The following is an 8,563-nucleotide window of genomic DNA, read 5'->3' as shown; positions in this document are numbered from 1 at the left end:
GCGTTAAACGCCCAGAATGATAGCCATTATGGCGTTTAACGCCCATCTTGTGGCCATTTTGGGCGTTTAACACCCAGCCAGGTACCCTGACTGGCATTAAATGCCAGAAATCCTTCTTCACTGGTCATTTTTCTGAACGCCCAGAGTGCTGCCATTTCTGGCGTTAAACGCCCAGAATTCTGCCTATTCTGGCGTTTAACGCCCAGAATGATACCTTTACTGGCGTTAAACGCCCAGAATGGTAGCAATTCTGGCGTTTAACTCCCAAATTGCCTCTTTACTGGTGTTTTAATGGCAGTAAGCTCTTTTTCTCTGTGATTCCTCTGGTTTATGTTTTGAACCTCCATTTCCTTGATTTGTTCACTGAAAAGCATTAACAAACATGAATAACAAAATTAAATGGACTTATATAATTGTTATAAACATCTAATTTTTTATAATGGCTGGGTTGCCTCCCAGCAAGCGCTTCTTTACTGTCTTTAGCTGGACTTTTACTTAGCTGTTAATTTAGTTTCAGTTTTGAGAACTCTTGCTCAACATTGCCTTCAAGATAATGTTTGACGCTCTGTCCATTAACAATGAACGTTTTGTTAGAGTCAATATCCTGAAGCTCCACATATCGATATGGTGACATACTTGTAATCACATATGGTCCCTTCCACCGGGATTTCAATTTCCCAGGGAACAATCTGAGCCTGGAGTTAAATAGCAGAACCTTCTATCCTGACTCAAAGACTCTAGATGATAGCCTTCTGTCATGCCACCTTTTTGCCTTCTCTTTATAAATTTTAGCATTTTCAAAAGCATTGAGTCTGAATTCCTCCAGCTCATTCAACTGGAGTAATCTTTTCTATCTAGCTACCTTAGCATCAAGGTTGAGGAATCTGGTTGCCCAGTAAGCTTTGTGTTCTAGTTCCACTGGCAGATGACAAGCTTTTCCATACACAAGCTGGTATGGAGAGGTCCCTATAGGGGTCTTGAATACTGTTCTGTATGCCCACAGAGCATCATCCAGACTTCTTGCCCAATCCCTTCTAGGGGTACTTACAGTTTGTTCCAGAATTCGTTTTAGTTCTCTATTTGAGACTTCAGCCTGCCCATTTGTCTGTAGATGATATGGAGTCGCCACTTTGTGGTTAATTCCATATCGAACCAGAGCAGAGTCAAGCTATTTATTGCAAAAATGAGTGCCTCCATCACTGATCAGTATCCTAGGGACACCGAACCTGCTGAAGATATGCTTCTAGAGGAACTTCATTACTGTCTTAGTATCATTAGTGGGTGTTGCAATTACTTCTACCCATTTAGATACATAGTCTACTGCCACCAGAATATAAGTGTTTGAGTATGATGGTGGGAAAGGCCCCATGAAGTCAATACCCCATACATCAAACAACTCAATCTCTAAGATCCCTTACTGAGGCATGGCATAACCGTAAGGCAGATTGCCAGCTCTCTGGCAACTGTCACAGTTACGTACAAACTCTTGGGAGTCTCTATAGAGAGTAGGCCAGTAGAAGTCACATTGGAGAACTTTTGTGGCTGTTCGCTCACCTCCGAAATGTCCTCCAAATTATGATCCATGGCAATACCATAGGATATTCTGTGCCTCATCTCTAGGTACACATCTACAGATTACTCCGTCTGCGCATCTCTTAAAGAGATATGGTTCATCCCACAGGTAGTACTTTGCATCAGTAATCAATTTTTTCGTTTGCTGCCTACTGTACTCTTTGGGTATGAATCTCACAGCTTCGTAGGTTGTAATGTCTTCAAACCATGGTACTTCCTGAGTGGCAAAGAGTTACTCATCCGGAAAAGTTTCAGAGATCTCAGTAAGAGAAATGGACGCTCCTGCTACTGGTTCTATCCGGGACAGGTGATCTGCTACTTGGTTTTCTGTCCCTTTTCTGTCTCTTATTTCTATATCAAACTCTTACAGAAGCAACACCCATCTTATGAGTCTGGGTTGTGAATCCTGCTTTGTGAGGATATATTTTAGAGCAGCATGATCAGTGTACACAATCACTTTTGACCCTACTAAATAAGATCTGAACTTGTCAATGGCATAAACCACTGCAAGCAACACCTTTTCTGTGGTTGTGTAATTCTTCTCGCATCATTTAAAACACGGCTAGCATAATAAATGACATGCAGAAGCTTGTCATGCCTCTGTCCCAATACTGCACCAATGGCATGGTCACTGGCATCACACATTAGTTCGAATGGTAATACCCAGTCTGGTGCAGAAATGACTGGTGCTGTGACCAGCTTAGCTTTCAGAGTCTCAAACGCTTGCAGACACTGTGTCAAAGACAAATGGCATGTCAGCAGCTAGCAGATTGCTCAGAGGTTTTGTAATTTTTGAAAAATCCTTTATAAACCTCCTATAAAATCCTGCATGTCCTAGAAAGCTTCTGATTACTTTAACATTGGCAGGTGGTGGTAATTTTTCAATTACCTCTACCTTAGCTTGATCCACCTTTATTCCCTTGTTAGAAATTTTGTATCCAAGGACAATTCCTCCAGTTACCATAAAGTGACATTTTTCCCAGTTTAAAACCAGGTTAGTCTCTTGGCACCTTTTCAGAACAAGTGCTAGATGGTCAAGACAGGAGCTGAATGAGTCTCCAAATACTGAGAAGTCATCCATGAAGACTTCCAAAAATTTCTCTACCATATCAGAGAAGATAGAGAGCATGCACCACTGAAAGGTTGCAGGTGCATTACACAGACCAAATGGCATCCTTCTGTAGGCAAATACTCTAGATGGACATGTGAATACTGTTTTCTCTTGGTCCTGAGGATCCACTGTAATTTGGTTGTAACCTGAATAGCCATCCAAAAAGTAGTAGTATTCATAGCCTGCTAGTCTCTCTAGCATCTAGTCTATGAATGGTAAAGGAAAACGATCATTTCTGGTGGCTGTATTAAGCCTTCTGTAGTCAATACACATACGCCACCATGTAACTGTTCTTGTAGGAACCAGTTCATGCTTTTCATTATGAACCACAGTCATGCCTCCCTTCTTGGGAACAACTTGGACAGGGCTCACCCAGGGGCTATCAGAAAGAGGATAAATAATCCCAGCCTCTGGTAGCTTAGTGACCTCTTTCTGCACCACCTCCTTCATGGCTAGATTCAGCCGCCTCTATGGTTGAACCACTGGTTTAGCATCATCCTCCAATAGGATCTTGTGCATGCATCTGGCTGGGCTAATTCCCTTAAGATCACTTATGGATCACCCAAGAGTTGTCTTGTGTGTCCTTAGCACCTGAATTAGTGCTTTCTCTTCCTGTGGCTCTAAAGTAGAGCTTATGATCACAGGAAAAGTGTCATCTTCTCCCAGAAATGCATATTTCAGGGATGATAGTAGTGGTTTGAGCTCGGGTTTAGGAGGCTTTTCCTCTTCCTGAGGAGTTTTCAGAGGTCTTCTGTTTTCTCTGGTTCCTCCAGATCAGGCTAAACATCTTTAAAAATGTCCTCTAGCTCTAATTCAAGACTGATGAACGGATAATTTATACACTTTTTGACATTGTTTTTAGTATGTTTTTAGTAGGATCTAGTTACTTTTAGGGATGTTTTCATTAGTTTTTATGTTAAATTCACATTTCTGGACTTTACTATGAGTTTGTGTGTTTTTCTGTGATTTCAGGTATTTTCTGGCTGAAATTGAGGGACTTGAGCAAAAATCAGATTCAGAGGTTGAAGAAGGGCTGCTGATGCTGTTGGATTCTGACCTCCCTGCACTCAAAGTGGATTTTCTGGAGCTATAGAACTTGAAATGACGCGCTTCCAATTGCGTTGGAAAGTAGACATCTAGGGCTTTCTAGCAATGTATAATAGTCCATACTTTGCCCAATTTAAGATGACGCAAACTGGCGTTCAACGCCAGCTCTCTACCCAATTCTGGCGTCCAGCGCCAGAAACAAGTTGCAAAGTGGAGTTCAACACCCAAAATGGCACAAAAGGTGGCGTTCAACTCCAAGAAGGACCTCTACACGTGCAACAATCAAAGCTCAGCCCAAGCACACACTAAGTGGGCCCCGAAAGTGGATTTATGCATCAATTACTTACTTCTGTAAACCCTAGTAGCTAGTTTATTATAAATAGGACCTTTTACTATTATATTAGACATCTTTGGACGCCTAGTTCTTAGATCAGAGGGGCTGGCCATTCGGCCATGCCTGGACCTTTCACTTATGTATTTTCAACGGTAGAGTTTCTGCACTCTATAGATTAAGGTGTGGAGCTCTGCTGTTCCTCAAAGATTAATGCAAAGTACTACTGTTTTCTATTCAATTCATCTTATTTTGCTTCTAAGATATTCATTCGCACTTCAACCTGAATGTGATGAATGTGACAATCATTATCATTCCCTATGAACGCGTGCCTGACAACCACTTCCGTTCTACATTAGATTGAATGAGTATCTCTTAGATCTCTTAATCGGAATCTTCGTGGTGTAAGCTAGAATGATGGCGGCATTCAAGAGAATCCGGAAGGTCTAAACCTTGTCTGTGGTATTCCGAGTAGGATTCAATGATTGAATGACTGTGACGAGCTTCAAACTCGCGATTGCTGGGCGTAGTGACAGACGCAAAAGGATAGTAAATCCTATTCCAGCATGATCGAGAACCGACAGATGAATAGCCGTGCCGTGACAGGGTGCGTTGACCACTTTCACTGAGAGGATAGGATGTAACCATTGACAAGGGTGATGCCTCCAGACGATTAGCCGTGCCGTGACAGGGCATTTGGATCATTTTTCCGAGAGAAGACCGAAAGTAGCCATTGACAATGGTGATGCATTACATAAAGTCAGCCATGGAAAGGAGTAAGACTGATTGGATGAAGATAGCAGGAAAGCAGAGGTTCAGAGGAACGAAAGCATCTCTATTCGCTTATCTGAAATTCTCACCAATGAGTTACATAAGTATTTCTATCCCTATTTTATTAATTAATTTCGAAAACTCCATTACTATTTTATATCCGCCTGACTGAGATATACAAGGTGACCATAGCTTGCTTCATACCAACAATCTCCATGGGATTCGACCCTTACTCACGTAAGGTATTACTTGGATGACCCAATGCACTTGCTGGTTAGTTGTGCGAAGTTGTGAACCATGGTATTGGCATCATGTTTTTTGGCGCCATTACCAGGGAAAGAAAGAGCGATGAATTTTACATAATCAAAGTGTAATCACAACTTCTACGCACCAAGTTTTTGGCGCCGTTGCCGGGGATTGTTCGAGTTTGGACAACTGACGGTTCATCTTGTTGCTCAGATCAGGAGCAAGGACAAGAACATTCTTGTTGAAGCAGATCCAGAACCTGAAAGGACTCTGAAGAGAAAACTAAGAGAAGCTAAATTACAACAATCCAGAGAGAACCTTTCAGAAATTTTCGAACAGGAAGAGGAGATGGCAGCCGAAAATAATAATAATGCAAGGAGAATGCTTGGTGACTTTACTGCACCTAATTCCAATTTACATGGAAGAAGCATCTCCATTCCTGCCATTGGAGCAAACAACTTTGAGCTGAAACCTCAATTAGTTTCTCTGATGCAGCAGAACTGCAAGTTTCATGGACTTCTATCTGAAGATCCTTTTCAGTTCTTAACTGAATTCTTGCAAATCTGTGATACTGTTAAGACTAATGGAGTAGATCCTGAAGTCTACAGGCTCATGCTTTTCCCTTTGCTGTAAGAGACAAAGCTAGAGTGTGGTTGGACTCTCAACCCAAAGATAGCTTGAACTCGTGGGATAAGCTGGTCACGGCTTTCTTAGCCAAGTTCTTTCCTCCTCAAAAGCTGAGCAAGCTTAGAGCTGATGTTCAAACCTTCAGACAGAAAGAAGGTGAATCCCTCTATGAAGCTTGGGAAAGATACAAGCAGCTGACCAAAAAGTGTCCTTCTGACATGCTTTCAGAATGGACCATCCTGGATATATTCTATGATGGTTTATCTGAGCTATCAAAGATGTCATTGGATACTTCTGCAGGTGGATCCATTCACCTAAAGAAAACACCTGCAGAAGCTCAAGAACTCATTGACATGGTTGCTAATAACCAGTTCATGTACACTTTTGAGAGGAATCCTGTGAATAATGGGACACCTATGAAGAAGGGAGTTCTTGAAATTGATACTCTGAATGCCATATTGGCTCAGAATAAAATATTGACTCAGCAAGTCAATATGATTTCTCAGAGTCTGAATGGAATGCAAGCTGCATCCAACAGTACTCAAGAGGCATCTTCTGAAGAAGAAGCTTATGATCCTGAGAACCCTGCAATAGCAGAGGTGAATTACTTAGGTGAACCTTATGGGAACACCTATAATCCATCATGGAGAAATCATCCAAATCTCTCATGGAAGGATCAAAGGCCTCAACAAGGCTTTAATAATGGTGGAAGAAACAGGTTTAGCAATAGCAAGCCTTTTCCATCATCCACTCAGCAACAGACAGAGAATTCTGAGCAGAATCCATCTAGCTTAGCAAATTTAGTCTCTGATCTATCTAAGGCCACTGTGAGTTTCATGAATGAAACAAGGTCTTCCATTAGAAATTTGGAAGCACAAGTGGGCCAGCTGAGTAAAAGGATCACTGAAATCCCTCCTAGTACTCTCCCAAGCAATACAGAAGAGAATCCAAAAGGAGAGTGTAAGGCCATTGACATAAGCACCATGGCCAAACCTGTAAGGGAAGGAGAGGACGTGAATCCCAAGGAGAAAGACCTCCTGGGACGTCCAGTGATCAATAAGGAGTTTCCCTCTGAGGAACCAAAGAAATCTGAGACTCATCTAGAGACCATAGAGATTCCATTGAACCTCCTTATACCATTCATGAGCTCTGATGAGTATTCCTCTTCTGAAGAGAATGAGGATGTTACTGAAGAGCAAACTGCCAAGTTTCTTGGTGCAATCATGAAGCTGAATGCCAAATTATTTGGAGTTGAAACTTGGGAAGATGAACCTCCCTTGTTCACCAATGAACTAAGTGATCTGGATCAACTGACATTGCCTCAGAAGAGACAGGATCCTGGAAAGTTCATAATACCTTGTACCATAGGCACCATGATCTTTAAGGCTCTGTGTGACCTTGGTTCAGGAATAAACCTCATGCCCCTCTCTGTAATAGAGAAACTGAGAATCTATGGGGTGCAAGCTACTAAAATCTCATTAGAGATGGCAGATAATTCAAGAAAATAGGCTTATGGACAAGTAGAGGACGTGTTAGTAAAGGTTGAAGGCCTTTACATCCCTGCTGATTTCATAGTCTTAGATACTGGAAAGGAAGAGGATGAATCCATCATCCTAGGAAGACCTTTCCTAGCCACAGCAAGAGCTGTGATTGATGTGGACAGAGGAGAATTGATCCTTCAATTGAATAAGGACAACCTTGTGTTTACAACTCAAGGATCTCTCTCTGCATCCATGGAGAGGAAGCAGAAAAAGCTTCTCTCAAAACAGAGTCAACCAAAGCCTCCACAGTCAAACTCTAAGTTTGGTGTTGGGAGGCCACAACCAAACTCTAAGTTTGGTGTTGAACTCCCATATCCAAACTCTAAGTTTGGTGTTGGAGAGTTTCAACAATGCTCTGAACATCTGTGAGGCTCCATGAGAGCCCACTGTCAAGCTATTGACATTAAAGAAGCGCTTGTTGGGAGGCAACCCAATTTTTATTTATCTAACTATATTTTTCTTAGTTATATGTCTTTATAGGTTCATGATCATATGGAGTCACAAAATAAACAAAAAAATTAAAAACGGAATCAAAAACAGCAGAAGAAAAATCACACCCTGGAGGAGCATCTGTCTGGCGTTCAACGCCAGAACAGAGCATGGTTCTGGCGCTGAACGCCCAAAATGGGCAGTGTCTGGGCGCTGAACGCCCAAAATGGGCAGCATCTGGGCGCTAGACACCAGAATTGCACCCTGGAGAAAAGCTGGCGCTGAACGCCCAGAACAGGCATGGTTCTGGCGTTCAACGCCAGAAATGGCCAACAAATGGGCGTTGAACGCCCAAAATGGGCACCAACCTGGCGCTGAACGCCCAGAGTTGTGTGCAAAGGCATTTTACATGCCTAATTTGGTGCAAGGTTGTAAATCCTTGAACACCTAAGGATCTATGGACCCCACAGGATCACCTCAGGATCTGTGGACCCCACAGGATCACCTCAGGATCTGTAGACCCCATAGGATCCCCACCTACCTCCATTCACTTCTTCTTACCCCTCTTTCACAAAATCCCATAAACACTCTTCCCCAAAACCCTTCACCAATCACCTCAATCTCTCTTCCCCATCACCTCTTCACCACTCACATCCATCCACTCTTCCCAATAAACCTACTTCATAAAATCCACCTACCTTCAAAATTCAAAATCAATTTCCCACCCAAACCCACCCTAAATGGCCGAACCTTCACCCCTCTCCCTCTCCTCCATATCTTCTCCTTCTTCATCTATTCTTTCTTCTCTTGCTCGAGGGCGAGCAATATTCTAAGTTTGGTGTGGTAAAAGCATAAGCTTTTTGTTTTTCCATTACCATTAATGGCACC

General features: G+C 42.4%; 1 non-coding gene across 1 annotated transcript; it reads right to left on the bottom strand.

Annotated features, from left to right (window-relative positions):
• Window positions 1–5,821: 5,821 nt before the first annotated feature.
• LOC148576581 (small nucleolar RNA R71) lies at window positions 5,822–5,929 on the bottom strand. Its single transcript, XR_015903555.1, has one exon. It is a non-coding gene; the product is annotated as a small nucleolar RNA R71 (small nucleolar RNA).
• Between the last annotated feature and the right edge of the window lie 2,634 nt (window positions 5,930–8,563).

The sequence above is a fragment of the Arachis ipaensis genome, chromosome B1 (assembly GCF_059453495.1).
Source record: "Arachis ipaensis isolate K30076 ecotype BB chromosome B1, ASM5945349v1, whole genome shotgun sequence".
Taxonomy (NCBI): Eukaryota; Viridiplantae; Streptophyta; class Magnoliopsida; order Fabales; family Fabaceae; genus Arachis; species Arachis ipaensis.
The sequence above is the reverse complement of the archived record's forward strand: the minus strand, read 5'-3'. Positions and strand labels throughout refer to the sequence as shown.